This window comes from Protopterus annectens, chromosome 2.part1, assembly GCF_019279795.1.
Source record: "Protopterus annectens isolate FY-2018-M chromosome 2.part1, PAN1.0, whole genome shotgun sequence".
Taxonomy (NCBI): domain Eukaryota; kingdom Metazoa; phylum Chordata; order Ceratodontiformes; family Protopteridae; genus Protopterus; species Protopterus annectens.
Window position 1 is genome coordinate 1217732095 of NC_056729.1, and position 15763 is coordinate 1217747857.

The 15763-nt window shown below is 45.9% G+C and overlaps 1 protein-coding gene across 4 annotated transcripts in view; it reads left to right on the top strand.

Annotated features, from left to right (window-relative positions):
• Positions 1–15763, top strand: part of KLHL29 (kelch like family member 29) — a 2735259-nt gene that overhangs the window by 467170 nt on the left and 2252326 nt on the right. The window lies entirely within an intron of this gene.

Consider the following 15763-nt stretch of genomic DNA (forward strand, 5'->3'; position numbering starts at 1 on the left):
AACAGGTGCCACAGCCATGGCCTAAAGCTAAACGCTAAAAAGTGTATAGTCATACCCTTTGGCAAAATCAAAGTGCCCACAAATTACCACATAGGCAGGAATCCATTAAGTATGGTAGAAGTAATTAGGGACCTGGGGACCCAAGTTGACAGTAATTTCCTCTTTGACAACCACATTGTCAAAGTGGTTAGAAAGACCTTCTATGTAGCCCACCTTATCATGAAAGGATTCACATCTACACTGAGGGAGGTCATTGTGCCCCTTTATTCATCCCTCATCAGGCCCATAATTGAATACATTGCCCCATTTGGGATGTACCTTACCCGACACCTGCAGCAACTAGAAAGACCCCAAAAGTACCTCACAAAGAGGATCATGGGACTCAAACAGATGCCATATGTTGCTGGGTTAAAAAAACTACAGCTCTACTCAGTTGCATACCACCTACTTAGAGGCGATCTATGCCTGACGTATAAAGCCATGTCCAACCTGGAATTAATGAGCATGCTCCACCTCAGAAAATCCAAATCCCGTAGAGCTACACGCTCGAGGGACTTGAACCTGAGCACAGAAATAAATTGGACATGCTGGAGGGACAGATTCCTAACCCAGAGGCTCCGTTCACTCTGGAATAGAATCCCAGTCCATGTTAGGCAGAGCCCCCCTCACTGACTCTCTTCAAGAGGAATGTTGACGAGTGGATGGGAGATTGTAGGTTTACCACGGGATTACTTCAGTGTCACTACTAGACAGAGGCACAGTAAACTAACCTTAAAAAGGGCACAGTAAAATCAGTTCAGAGGGTGGCAAAAGCCAAACACACTCTGGCTAGGCTTGTAAATGCCTTAGGGCAGATAGCCTAGTATGAACCTATGAACCTAAGTAGGGCATAGCTGAACAAAAGGCAACATGCTCATATTTGCTGTACTGGCCCTTAAGCATTCTGGTCTGCTCGGTATGAAAATATAAAGCAGTGATGGGCCTTGAACCCAGGATACTGTGCACTATAGTCATAGCACTGAACCACTAAGCCATGACAGTATTGCAGTGTTCAGCCTGTATGAAGACATTTTGATAAGTCTATGCTAAAAATTCCATGGAAACCCTGCAGGCACAGCATAATCCCTGTCGAGTTATGACACAAAGGTGAGTCCCGCAGTAAGAATAGAACCTGACTTTCAACACACACAGTAGAAATGTTAATATTGGACATGTACACATACATCAACAGATGTAGTGGACCGCAAACAGCAACATACTGAAAGGTCACACTGGGCATGCTCACACACTTGAATAAAAGAGACAAATGTCAGGCAACAGAACACTGACAGTCTGAACTGGGCATGCTCACACACTTAGGCCATGTCAGAGTACAGCAATGGGCTACACATATCAGGCAGTTGCATGTGTTAACCCAAGAACCTCTCACTATCCAGCAATCTGCCCTGTGCACACAGTTATAGGACAACAGACACGTATATAATATAGTGGAACCCTGTCATAATCAGATATGTTCTGCAGATACCTAAGTTGTTCATAAAAAGTGGGAAAGCAAAGACAATAAAACCTGCAAACAGTATCAGCAATAAACATTGTACATCCTAAACATTAGGATAGGTTCAGAGGTTGATACTAGCCTATCCGCCCTAGGGCATGTACAAGCCTAGCCAGAGTGTGTTTGGCTTTCGCAACCCTGTCAAAGTAGAACACTGTGCCTGTGAATAGTAGGTCACACAAGATAGCCCATTTATGTTTAGTATATTGTGCCTTTGTCTAGCAGGGACCCAGAAGATATCCCATGGGTAAACATACGATCACCCATCCACTTGTCAAGATGTCTCCAGTAGGTGGTCAGTGGGTAGCTCTGCCCATGAAAAACCGGGATTACAATCCGGAGTGAGTGGAGCCTCTGGGATGAGAATCTGTCCCTCCAGCATGTCCTGTTAACATCTGTGCTGAGGTATATGTCCCTGGAGTGTGTAGCTCCAAGGGAGTCAGATATCCTGAGGTGGAGCATGCCCATTAAATCTGGGTCAGATATTTCCTTAAACTACTAGTACACAACACATCCGTGTAGGTGGTAAGCGACTGAGTAAAGCTGGAGTTACTGTATCTTAACTGTGCAGGGCATCCGTGTGAGTCCCTACATCTGCTTGTTGAGGAACATTTGTGGCCATTACAGTTGCTGCAGGTGTCGGGTAAGGTACATCCCAAATGTGGCATTGTAATCAAGCATGGTCGTGATGAGTATAGGGGCACAATAGCCTCAATTGATCAACATGTGAAACCATATGGGATAAGGTGGGCTATATAGAAGTTCTGTCTAACCACTTTGGCAATGTGATTGTCAAAGGCGAGAGTACAAACAAGTTGTGTCCCCAAACCCCTAACAACTACTACCGTATGTAATGGATTACTACCTATGTGGTAATGTGTGGGCATGTTGTTATTCCCAAAGGGGATGACTATGCAACTAATGGCATTTAGCTGTAGGCCATGGCTCAGGCACCAGTCATCCTATCTCTGTGAGACCCCATTTGAGTATGCATGTGCCAGCTGGAGAGTTGATTATGGCACCCAGTTTGCAGTCATCTGCGAACATGGTCAGCCATATTCCTCCTGTGTTAGCCGTATGTCACACAAATATATACTGAACAAGAGAGGTCCCAGGACTGAGCCTTGTGTGATGCCATGTGTAACTGGTGTATAGTCAGACATGGCACCTGCAATACTGAGCATGTGGGTGCTATCCCTGATCCAGGTAGCAATCCATCGTGTGAGATATGTGTCGATATCGATGTCGGTGAGCCAATGCATAATGGATGAGTGGGGTATTGTGTCAAAGGGTTGGGCAAGATCCAGGCAGGCTGTGTGAACAACCGTCCCTACACCGATGGACCTCGTAACTGTTTAAAGAATACGAACAGGTCCAGGAGGCAAGAACTGCCCACAACAATGCTGAAATGTGTAGGACCCAGTGTCTGTAGGTTCCCGATGTCTATGTGCATGAGTCCCATTACAATACGCTCCATATCTTTGCAGAACAGGCTAGTTAGCCTTATAGGCCGATATTGTCTGTGGTCCATTGTGGCAGCAACTCTGTGGAGCAGGACCACTATCACTGTACGCCATTCCGTGGGTACATGTCCTGCAGTAACTCTGATATTGAACAGTGACATAATGTGAGGGTTACGTCTGTCATGAAGCCCATGTAAAACGCAGGCCGAGACACTGTCTGGTCCCATTGATGCTGTGTTGTCCGCTGTGGGGAGGGCAGCACTCACCTGTTTATTTGTGATGTCAGGGAGGTTACACTCTGTTGGGATGGACAGTAGCTCCTTAGGGGGGATGGGGGGAGACATCTGCACTGAACCTGTTTACCAGGATGTTGGCACTGTCTGTGGGTTCAGGGTATGTTTAGTCAGTATGCAGTAACTCACAGCATATCAGTGAGTGTCCACCCAGGTACCTTAATTAACTGAATAAGGCCTTGTGAGTATCCTACATGTCTGGTGCAATTGTCCGTTAGAAGCGGACCTGACATAAATATATGATTGGTTGTAGCTGTCTGCTAGTACAGATCACAGATGCCTTCCCTATCTGGGATTGTGCTCTATCATGTAGTAGCATCCTCCTTTCATTGTATAGCTTATTAATGGCCGGGGTTTACCAGACAGGTCCCCTGCCATTGGAGGAGTGAGTCCAGTTGTTATATGGGATAGCACGATCCATGCAGTCCACTAGGTGTACATAGAATGTGTATGTAAAGGATTCAGCAGTCAGAGCCATACTTACCACTGTCCCAGGGTCTCTGAAGGATACCACCTTGGTTTGGAGAAGTGTGACGTTTGCTTTTGAGAAGTTCACCAAGATTACCCAGGATGGGTGTGTGGATGGGATATGGATGTCCAGTGAGATAAATGTATGTTTTGACCTTACCAATGAGGGGTATATCTCAGGTGTGGAACATAGAGTCCCCATGTTGGTGATGATCATGTCCAATATGTTGTCCCCTCTTGTGGGTGTGGTGACCGGTTGTGCCATAGCATATGAGTGTACAAATAGTAGCAACTGTTGGACGAGGGTGTTGGGGCCTGAGTACTATCCCCAGTCAATGTGTGGGTATTTGAAGTCACCCAATATAATGGTGTTTGGGGAGACCTTCATATTGTCCAGTGTTCCCAGGAAAGCCGAGTGTGGTTCATGAGTTTGGGAGGGTGGTCTGTAGCAGGCAACAAACCAAAAGGCAGATATGCACAATGTTAGGTGCATATGTATGGTCTGTGATGCTTTGTGCAGTGCTACCAACCCGGAAGTATGTGTATCTGTGATGTATATGCATACTCCCCATATTTCTGTTGGCCATTCTGAGTTTTGTGGTCAGAAAACATGGTATGAAATATAACCTGGTAGTGCTGGTGTGCATTTGGGAGCCTGAACCAGGTGTCTGTTAGTGCACAGATAACGCTGTTGTCCATACTGAGGAGATTCCTGAGTGGTCGCAATTTGAGGGTAACACATCTGGTGTTGAGCAGCATTACCCTCAGTGTCGTGTACTCTGTAATGTCTATGGAGGTGGGTTTGTCTTTTGAGCCCTGCTTAAAAAAGGCAGTGTGGTGGTAGCAAGTGCCTTAGCCAGTATTTGAAAGTCCAAGGGTGACAGGTGCAAGCTGTCCATAGGGAAGCTACATGGCATGTCGAACATGTCACCCCAGGCTGACAGACACTGTATCCCCTGTGAATGACACCAATATGTTAGCCAACTGTTAAACGTGATAAGTTTGTTGGTATACTGTGACATCATACTTGGTAGTGTAAGATGCTAGACAAGGTCAGGGTCATACTGATCTGGGCTACATGATCAGAGAGTTCCTCTATGTATCATGTCATGTGGTCCAGGGAGGGACATCTGAGGGTGTACGCACCAGCATGGACAATGATGTAGCCAGTCCTGCACTTGCTTTGGAGTGACCTGAGTGCATGTGTTATGTTGTGGATCCTGCCACCCGAGAGACAGCTCAAAGTGGCTATTCCCTTGTTTGGCCTGGTGAGTGGGACGTCAGTGTGTCTGACAATAAGTGTCACCTATTACAAGTGTATTAGGTGTGTTGTTTAGCCCGAGGGGCAGTGACTGTGTGGCACACTGACATTGTGAACTATGTGGTATGTGGGTATTGTAGTGGGGTAGCAGTTGTTTGTGTGTCTACTTTGGAGGTCTCTGCTGCTTAGGCAGAGTTTATGTAGAGCCTCTGAGTATGTTTATGTGTGATAATGTGGTTTGATTGCTGTCGCTATAGGTTTATGTAAGACTGATATGTGGTGTGTGTGGTTACCTTCACCACCTGATAGACTATGCCAGTCATGGATCGAGAGAGCTCAGCCTCTTGTATGTCAATATTGTTGCATCTCTCACATATATCTGAGATTGTTGGGAGGAGGAGAGGGTTGTCTGTGTACATGAGGCAGATGTGACATTGTGTCAAAACCACAATATTCACTAGCTGGACTGGAGAGTACACATGAAACCAACCCCTGGACATGCCAGGATATTATGATGACATACTCCATAGCCTGATCGCAAAGGATCGGTAGGGTGTTAAGTGTGTAAAAGAGTATAACAGGGATTAGTGCTCAGGTTTGTTGGTGTTTTGTAAAGAGTAGCTGAGAAGGATTCCAGACTGAATCATGACACCTCCTTCAGCTATGTCATAAATAGCAATGTACACTCATATATGTCCTGAGTCAGGGCCAACTGTACCTGACTGACAATGCCAACATCCTGTCAGACAGGCCCATATAGACATACCCACCTCCGACTGACCATAGTCCCAGTCATCATACCAGGAGATATCACATGTAGAATGGCTGAACAGCTCCCTCCAAAGCCAAAAGCATGGCAGCAATTGGATTACATTGATGTTCATCGTGTTACCCTGCTGCAGTCATCACACTTGGGTTATCCTGTCGTCAGGCAGTCCCGCAGTCGGCCGGAATTCCAAAGTCTTAGTCCGGCGTCGGTTGCTGTCACCTCTTCCCTGACTTCAGTGCGCCAGGGGTATATATAGTGCAACCGACACCATTTTCTTCAGTCTTTCTTGCCGTGCAGTGCCTGAAGCAGAAGCAGTTCGCAAGTGCCAGTCGGCCGACTCTTGAGATTTTCAAATTAGAATTTCAGACCGAAGTCTTCTATAAAGCTAAGTACCCCATTGGGGAAACTTTTCTTGCCTCAGACCGATGTCAGAAAGTTAGCAATTGTATTTCTTGTGGGAAGCAAATACCTCATAAGGATTTTCATTCTTATTTCATACCTTGCCTAGGCCCAGACCACAACGTCACTTCTTGTCGGTTTTGTGCTAGGTTTAATAAGCGTACTATTAAAAGACGCTTTGATTTCGCACACCACTACTTCGGTAGGAAATTTAACTACACCATGCCGTCGGAGCAACCGACTACCGGCGTGCACAAAAAACACAGGGATAAGGACAGACAGCCCAGGCCTAAGCCAGACTCCGAGGCCTTGGCTGATCCGGTCTCCGGTCCTCAGTGAGGCTCCGACGCAGCCCCTGACTACCGCAGATCTGGAACCCGAGACCACTACAGAAATTTTGGCGGAAGGCACCAGGCCGATGCAGCCATTTAGTTCAGGCCCTTCCGACGACATTGCTTCAAAAGACTTCGGTGCTAAAGAAACACCATCGGTTTCTGAAGGTGTTTTCAGACCAACGACTCTCACCATTAAAACATTTTATAAGTCGAAGACTCCTTCTAAATCTAAAAGGACTGCACTTCAGTCTCCTGTTCAAGGCCCCAAGCTTAAGAAACAGATGCTCAAAATGGCTGAAGATTTGATTTCTTTAATCAGGGGTTCCCAGCCCCCTCCTGACAAAAGGCCTAGACAAGAGGACGATAATGCATCCTCTGAACAGCTGTCCATTTCTTCAGACTCCTCTGAGGACCAAGATTATTCCTTCTATCCTTATGAAGATTCTGATGCTGAGGAGTCTATTCCCTCAGCTTCTCCTCCTGAAGACTACTCTTTGGGGAAACTTTACATACTATGAGGGAACATTTTCACTGGGAAGGTCAGGACTACTCTGACTCGAAGAAAAGGCTCAGAGAGTTTCTTTTACTCCCCCAGCACAGACCACTTGCCATCCCACCAGTTTTGGACATTGTGGATGATGTTTATTTAGAATCCAGTTTGAACCCAGACTCTCTACCTCATGCTCCGGCTAAGCCTGATAGATACTATAGAGTGCCTGATTCCCACAAATTTCTTTACAAAAGCCCTGCAGCTGACCCAGAGACTATCTCCCAGGGTCCCAAGGGGGCTAAGGCTTCTATGGCTAAAAACCTAGTACCTTCTGAGAGGGATTCCAGAGCACTAGACAGGTAGGGGAAAAAGGTTTACACCTCAGCCACACTAGCTATGAGGGCACTGAATTGCCAATTTCACATGCTTAAATATCAGCAATTCCTAATCTCTCAGTTAAAGCAAAGAATAACCACTCTCCCTCAACAATCTGAATTGAAAGAAGTACAGGATCTGTTGCACGCCACTGAGCAGGTGGGCAAACATACCTTACAATGTGGGTTTGATTCTTTGGAGGCCTCCTGCAGAGCAGCTGTCACTGGGTCTGTTATACGTAGCCATGCTTGGTTAAAGGAACAAACTCTGCCTGATCATGTTAAAGCAAAATTACTAGATGCTCCCTTACAGCAGGATGTTCTTTTTGGAGTTAAAGCAGAAGAAGTTTTAAAGAAAATGGAGGATAAGGCAAAATCTATGCAGATAGTCAAGGATTTCCTACAGGTAGAACCCCCTCGCTTCAGCAGAAACTGGCCAACAAAAAATTGGTCCTTTCCAGCTACTGACAGACTACAAAGGGGTAAATACAGATGCCCAAGGGGCAGAGGACAACCACAAGCCCAGTATAAGCCTCGCCAATGGGGCACTACAACACAGAAGGGAGGAGAAGACAGGTCTCAATCCACCAGAAGGCAAACTCAATGACTTGCACCTCATCTGGCCAAGCAATACTCTCTTGGCAGCCCCCTTGGGGGGAAAACTCGCACTTTTTGCAGACAACTGGCACAGCATCACAAAGGACAAATGGGTCCTAGACATAATTTTACGAGGATACAGATTCCACTTTCACACTTTACCAATGAAAAGAGGAATGCCAAACCTGCCACAAAATCAATGGGCAGAGGCACAAAAGCAAATTACAGCTCTCATGGACATGAGAGCCATTCAACTGGTACCTACTCGAAAGCAAGGCCAAGGATTTTATTCAAGACTCTTTCTAGTGCCCAGAAAGGACAATGCCTGGAGACCAATTCTGGACCTTTCAATTCTAAACACTTACTTACAAGTACCCAAATTCAAGATGCTAACTCTACAGCAGCTACTTCCCATGTTGGGCAAGGAAGCATGGCTAGTAACGTTGGACCTCAAGGAGGCATACCTGCATGTCCCAATCAGACAAAGTTGCAGAAGATACCTCCGTTTCATTGCAGGTTCAACCTATTACCAATTCTCTACACTGCCCTTTGGCTTATCTACTGTGCCCAGTCTTCACAAAATGCCTGGCACCAGTAATTGCATACTGCAGACAAAGAGGAATTCAAATATATCCATACCTGGATGACTGCCTCATCCAAGCAGAAAGCAAAGACATTCTCCTACATCATCTGGCCTTTGTAAAGCATCTACTAAACTGCCTGGGGTACACAGTAAATGAAAAGAAGTCAAAACTAGTACCCTCACAAAAAATGACATTCCTGGGTGCCAGCTTGGATACAACAGCTCAGAAGGCTTATCTTACGCCAGATAAGCAACTACAACTGACTCAATATTTCAGGACAATGGCAGCAAAGACCCAATTAACTGCAAGAAAGTTTCTGCAGACTTTGGGCTTCATGGCATCTTACATACTAATAATACCATTTGCAAAGCTGCATATGAGGAAATTACAGTGGTACCTAAAAAGCGTATGGTCTCAACACAGCCACAGCTTGTACACAATGATATCTGTCATCCCCTGCCTACAACAGGAATTTCTATGGTGGTCACAGGCATGTCACCTCAACAAGGGTCAGCCTTTCACCTTGCCCCCAGCCAGGCAAACTATCACAACAGATGCTTCAGATTACGCCTGGGGGGCACACATGGCAGGACAATGCATTCAAGGCCTATGGACTGCAGATCAAAGAAATCTGCACATAAATCAAAAAGAGATGCTAGCTATACAGAAAGCTCTGACAGCCTTCAAGGATCTACTACAGCCAGGACAACTTGCAATAAAGACGGACAACACCACAGTAATGTGGTACATAAACAAACAAGGGGGTACACATTCCTACCCTCTATGCAGGCAAGCAATGATCTTATGGAAAACAGCTCTGGCTTACCAAGTTCAGTTGCAAGCTCAATTCCTGCCAGGACAGAAGAACACATTGGCAGACGACCTCAGCAGAAACATCAAGGATCCCCACGAGTGGAAACTAGATCCACAAATATTTGCAATGATAACTCAAAAATGGGGCCTTCCAGACGTAGACCTGTTTGCCGGTCCTCAAAACTATCAACTAACAAAATTTTGTACAAGGACATTTCACCATCAAGCTTGGAAAGTGGACGCACTCTCTTTCTCTTGGAAAAACCTGACAGTATATGCCTTCCCTCCATTGCCTCTCCTCACAAAGGTTCTTCTGAAAGTCAAAAAGGAAAGACCACGACTGATTCTCATAGCCCCAGACTGGCCACGCCAGCACTGGTACCCGCTATTGAGAAATATGGCCCTCAGCCCACCATGGATATTGCCTCAAATCCCCCATTTGCTCACACAACAAAACAATCAGATTCTTCACAGCCAGCTCAAAACTTTAAATCTGGCTGCGTGGCAAATCAACTAAAGATACAACCAGCTCCTCTTTCCCAAGCAGTTCTGGATGTTATTCTGGAAGCCAGGAGGCCAAGCACCAGGAAGGCTTACTCGGACAAATGGAAAAGGTTTTGTGCCTGGAACCAAGCTAAAGACCAAGACACAATTCAGCCTCACATGCCTCACATTCTTCAGTATTTAGCTGAGATGTTGCACAAAGGACCTTCTTTCTCCTCCATTAAAATCCATGCTTCAGCTATTTCAGCTCACTACAACACTGATCCACCTTTATTTTCACATCCTCTTCTAAGGCAGTTCCTCAGAGGGGCAAAAAACATTAGACCACCCAGGAGAGCTCCTACACCTACATGGGACCTCAATTTTGTTCTGGAAAAACTAACACTGCCTCCCTTTGAACCAGCTTTCTCTGCAGATCTTCAGTTCCTATCATGGAAAACTGCCCTGCTCCTAGCAATAACTTCAGCTAGAAGAGTCTCAGAGCTACAGGCACTAATGGCAGTGGAACCTTTCCTCATTTTTCATCAAGACAGAATTTCTCTATGAACTAATCCTTCCTTTATGCCCAAGGTGGTTTCCAGCGTGGCTTTAAATCAAACCATCCACTTACCCACCTTCTTCCCAAATCCACAGAACAAAGGTGAGAGACTCCTGCATTCCTTGGACATTCACAGGCAACTTCGTTACTACTTGGACAAAACTAAGGCTTTCAGAAAATCTGACCAGCTCTTTGTATCCTATGCTACAGCTACTCAAGGGAAGGCTATATCAAAGCAAACCATTTCTAAATGGATAGGTCATTGCATACGTTTCTGCTATACTCATCATGGGAAACCAGTTCCTGCTACCATTAGGTCCCACTCTACCAGGGCAACAGCTACCTCTACAGCCTTTCTAAGGGGGGTTCCAACCAAGGAGATTTTAGAAGCTGCAACTTGGAGTTCAGTACATACCTTTACCAAACACTGTCACTTACCTCTTTACTCTAAGACCAGGGCAAGCTTCGCCACTGCAGTTCTGCAGGACCTTATAGCCTCCACTAACCCTCTATGATGCCTCCCCCCTTCCTTAGCTTTGGGATTCAACCCAAGTGTGATGACTGCAGCAGGGTAACACGATGAAAATAGTACAGTTTTGTACCTACCATAAATGTAGATGTTCGAGTGTTCACCCTGCTGCAGTCCAGGTTACCCTCCCTCCATCCCCTCTGATCTACTGGCTAAATCTCTTCAATACCTTAATGATGTATTTGCTTATAACTGAAGGGATTTTGTGTTTGGGCAGTGGTTACTCCATTTGGTACTAATTTCTGATCAACATTTTGGGGGCACCTGACATCTGGGGCAAGAAAAACTGAAGAAAATGGCATTGGTTGCACTATATATACCCCTGGCGCACTGACGTCAGGGAAGAGGCAACAGCAACCGACGCCGGACCAAGACTTTGGAATTCTGGCCAACTGCGGGGCCGCCTGATGACAGGATAACCCAAGTGTGATGACTGCAGCAGGGTGAACACTCGAACATCTACATTTATGGTAGGTACAAAACTGTACTTTTCCCAGTATGTGTCATGCATGAACTACAGAACAAACAGACCCTGCACCTGAACAGTCTGTCGAGCCTCACCCTCTCCACAGGATCTGGAACCGTTGAATGTGTTACAGCAACATATGGCACTCCCCACAAGTGTAGGTGCACAACACACCATGGGAAGTATAGTCCAGTAAGCCTATGAAGTCTGATCTGCAAGGCCATGGAGTCCATCATTGAAGCTATTGGAAGCTGACAAACACACAACCCTACCAACTGTGGTATGTTCATGTGCAGATCATGGTTCCCAAACATGCTAGACTGTTTGCAAGGTAGACACCCAGGGCATACATCACTGAACAGAGCTACACATATCCCACATAGACTTTGAATAGCCCTTTATCAACACCCCTGACATGTCGTATCCACTAAACCAACAATCTGTGCATAAATATGTGTTGACATATGAAGGAATGTCAATGTGTCCACAGATAGATCAAGCAAGGTAAGAATTATGGGGTCCTCTTCAAGCTGTTGACATCTGCCGACCCACATGGCTCATTCCTGGGATTGCATAAAACAAAGTATGCACACATTACCATATCCAGTCTGATGATGTCAGCATCCTACAAATATAGCAGGAGAATAGAAACCACCCAGTAAAGCATGTAGTGTTCCGTGTTAATGCGTATGTCTCTAGTATCATAACATAGTTAGGTAGGGGTTTGAATCCTGCAAATACTGACAGTTTATGTGTGTGGTTTCCTGTGAGAAGGCTGCCCTTTTTGGAGACTGGGAAAACACATTAAAAGAGGTACATTCCTCTTTGGAAAGTCTGATGATGTCAGCATCCTACAAATATAGCAGGAGAATAAAAACCACCCAGTAAAGCATGTAGCGTGCTGCATTAATGCGTATGTCTCTAATATCATAACAGATAGGGGATTGAATCCTGCAAATGATGACAGTGTGTGTTTGTGTGTGTGTCTGTGGGGCGGGTGTATGTGTGTGATTTCCTATGAGAGGAGTGCCCTTTTTGGAGACTGGGAAAACACATTAAAAGAGGTACATTCCTCTTTAGAAAGTCTGATGATGTCAGCATCCTACAAATATAGCAGGAGAATAGAAACCACCCAGTAAAGCATCTAGTGCGTTGTGTTAATGCATATGTCTCTAGTATCATAACATAGTTAGGTAGGGGTTTGAATCCTGCAATTGCAGAGTGTGTGTGTGTGTGTGTGTGTGTGTGTGTGTGTGTGTGTGTGTGTGTGTGTGTGTGTGTGTGACACAGTTGGTTAATGCAGTGTAGGTTTTGCTTTTACTATGGTATGACATTTCATGATTAAAACAGTATGTGCATTGCACACATCAGGTATCTGCATGGCAAATAAATATGTGTACATGTGACCTCAGTGAGTACATAGGTGTGAATCCTGCATACTACATGAATACATTTGTTTCCTTTGACAGATTGTGCCACTGCTTCTCAGATCGTAGGTCACATATGTATGTACGTGACAAGCCCAGTCAAAGTAGTGATCTGTGTCCAAGGTCATCTGTGCCACATACACCCACGGCAGTTACTATAGAGTACTGTGAGTGAGGGTACATGCCTGGGGTATATGTCAAAGATGCTCATACACAACGACTGGCAATAATGGACAGTCATTATAGGTGTACAACAACCCTGTGGATATGCATTCAGGCCCCTAATGTCTTATGTGACACACCGAGGGACTTCACAATATCTATGGATATGTGGATACCAAGGGACAGATGACATAACACGTGGCTGTATGTACACATTGTTACCCAACTTACATGTTGAGGGCTACCACCTATGTGGTACTGTCGGGATAGTATGTATAGTAAATGTGGATGACTATGCCATAGTTGGCTTACTGCTATACAGCATGTATTGGACAACAGGTATCTGTCTGTATGATACCCTTGTGTAGGATATGCGTCCCATCCAGGGAATGCATTGTAGGCCAATGCATGCATTTCCAGATGTGGATGGACATATCCCTAGTGTGTTTGCATGTACCTAAGAGGGCTATATGCCAAACAGGTGTGGTCCCAGGAACGGGTGGCAGTCAATACCACTGGTCACTGTTATAGCATAGTACCAGAAGGATCCAACTGTTACTGAGTTCCCTACAACTGTGTGTCATTTGTCAGGATATCATCTAATGATTGGTTATAGTCATTCTGTTGAGGTTGTGTATACTACCAGACTGCAAATCATTGACAGGTATCAACAGTATCACCCACAGCATACTGTCAACCCATGTCATACACACATGTGTACCCATGTTAGTACATATCTGTAGTAGAATGCATACTGGCCATCAAAAGTTACTATGAGATGTTAACAATGTGTACAACAGGGTTTGTCACATGTCCCATGTGTCCACTATGCACATACATGCAGGCAGTGTGCACCCACCATGTTCACAGATGTACACTTGCTAATCTGTAATGCACACACCACACACGTACTGTTCACTCACTAACACATGCTGGCAACACTGTACACTTCAGCCAAGTGGCACATGGGTGGACAGTACATACTTAGACCTAACATTGGTGTAAACAATGCTACATTGACAATCAGAGCTGTGATGCATAATGCCTACTCAGATATACCTACAAGGATATCATTACACTTTCCTGTTGACAACTTGCTAATATTGCTACACTGCTATAATGTCACCCTGTGCATCAGAACCATGTTAGCCTGTTCCTGCATCAATGTTACAGGTGATAGGTGGCACAGGTGTCATCATATGCACAGGGTGTGTTGTTGGTTTGCCAGAGCCCGACATTGACCCATCCAATCGACATGTCTGCGTGTGTGTGTGTGTGTGTGTGTGTGTGTGTGTGTGTGTGTGTGTGTGTGTGTGTGTGTGTGTGTGTGTGTGTGAGGGACAGCAGTACAGCATGGGCCAATGTTGATGCAATGTGTGTGTATGTGAGAGCCCTAGTTGTTTGGTTAATGTGTGTGTGTCTGCATGCACACAGCTCCACCATGTGGCTGCCATATACGGGAGGTTGTGGGACAGCCACAGACTGTACCTGCTAGGCTGTACAGATCATTGTCTCTGGGCACGGACACGGTACCTGTGCCTGGCAGGGATGCTACGGGCAGTATCGGGTACCAACCCTGACTGGGTACTATCATCAGAGGCAGAGGTATGATGACTGGGCCCATGTCCCTGCTGGGACTGGCCAGAGCCATGTGCACGTGGTCTACTAGGATGGTCAATAGACAGGCAAGGCTGGTACTGCCACTACGGGAGCGGCTGTGATCTGTGTGCCATCCACGTCGACTGCCAGCTGTTGCTGTTGCTGGCATGTGTCCGTGTCAACATCTCACCCATTCCGCATGGTCCTGGCTCATGGAAGACACATTGTGGAGGGCATCTATTGTCTCCCTCCAACGTCTGTCAATGACCTCAGTGTAATTCCAGATGGCACTGGCAAGGTCATGGATGCTGTCATTTTATAGCGGTGTAATGGGCCCTCTGCACCCTTAGTCCCTGTCTGGTGTACCGTTCCATACATGCCTGTGCCTGCATTACAGCCTGGAACATACTGGAGGTTGTAATACCTCTGGGGGCATGTCTGCCAGGGGCAATACAACCAGTGTGCTCCCCCGAGAACCCCTGGACATCCTCCTATGTGGTACCATTCCAGGAGTCCGGCTATGGCTGCTGTGAGGGGATGCAAGTGCCATGGACCACACTCTCCTGGTCAATGCCAAATGTATGCTGTCCCTCGGCTAAGGCCATTGGTGATGAGGGATGTATCGGCAGTATGAGTGTGCGCATAGATGAGGTTGAACGCTGTGTACTGTCGATTGGTGGACCAGTGACAGACCCTGTCAAACCTTCCTGTGCCAAAATACATGTCTCATCATCTCCACTATTAGTGGCAGTGACTTCAGGTTCCCTGCTGCTTTCAGCCACCCCAAACTCAGCACCTGTGAGAGGAAGACAGGAAACACACTTTACAATCTGTACATGATGTTAGCACACATGCACACATGCACACATGAACACATGCACACATGCACACATAAACACATGTACACAAATGCACACACACACACACACACACACACACACACACACACACACACACACACACACACCAGCAATCCAACACATACTCAATAATGGGTGAAGGTGGGTGCCAGTATCACAAGGCAAACAGTCACCTCACACGTGTCAGCATGCAGAATATGTGTTACTCAAGACCATGCAGTGCAAGTGTAGACGGCCCTATTTAATGACATTATACATGGCTTTGATACATGTGTGT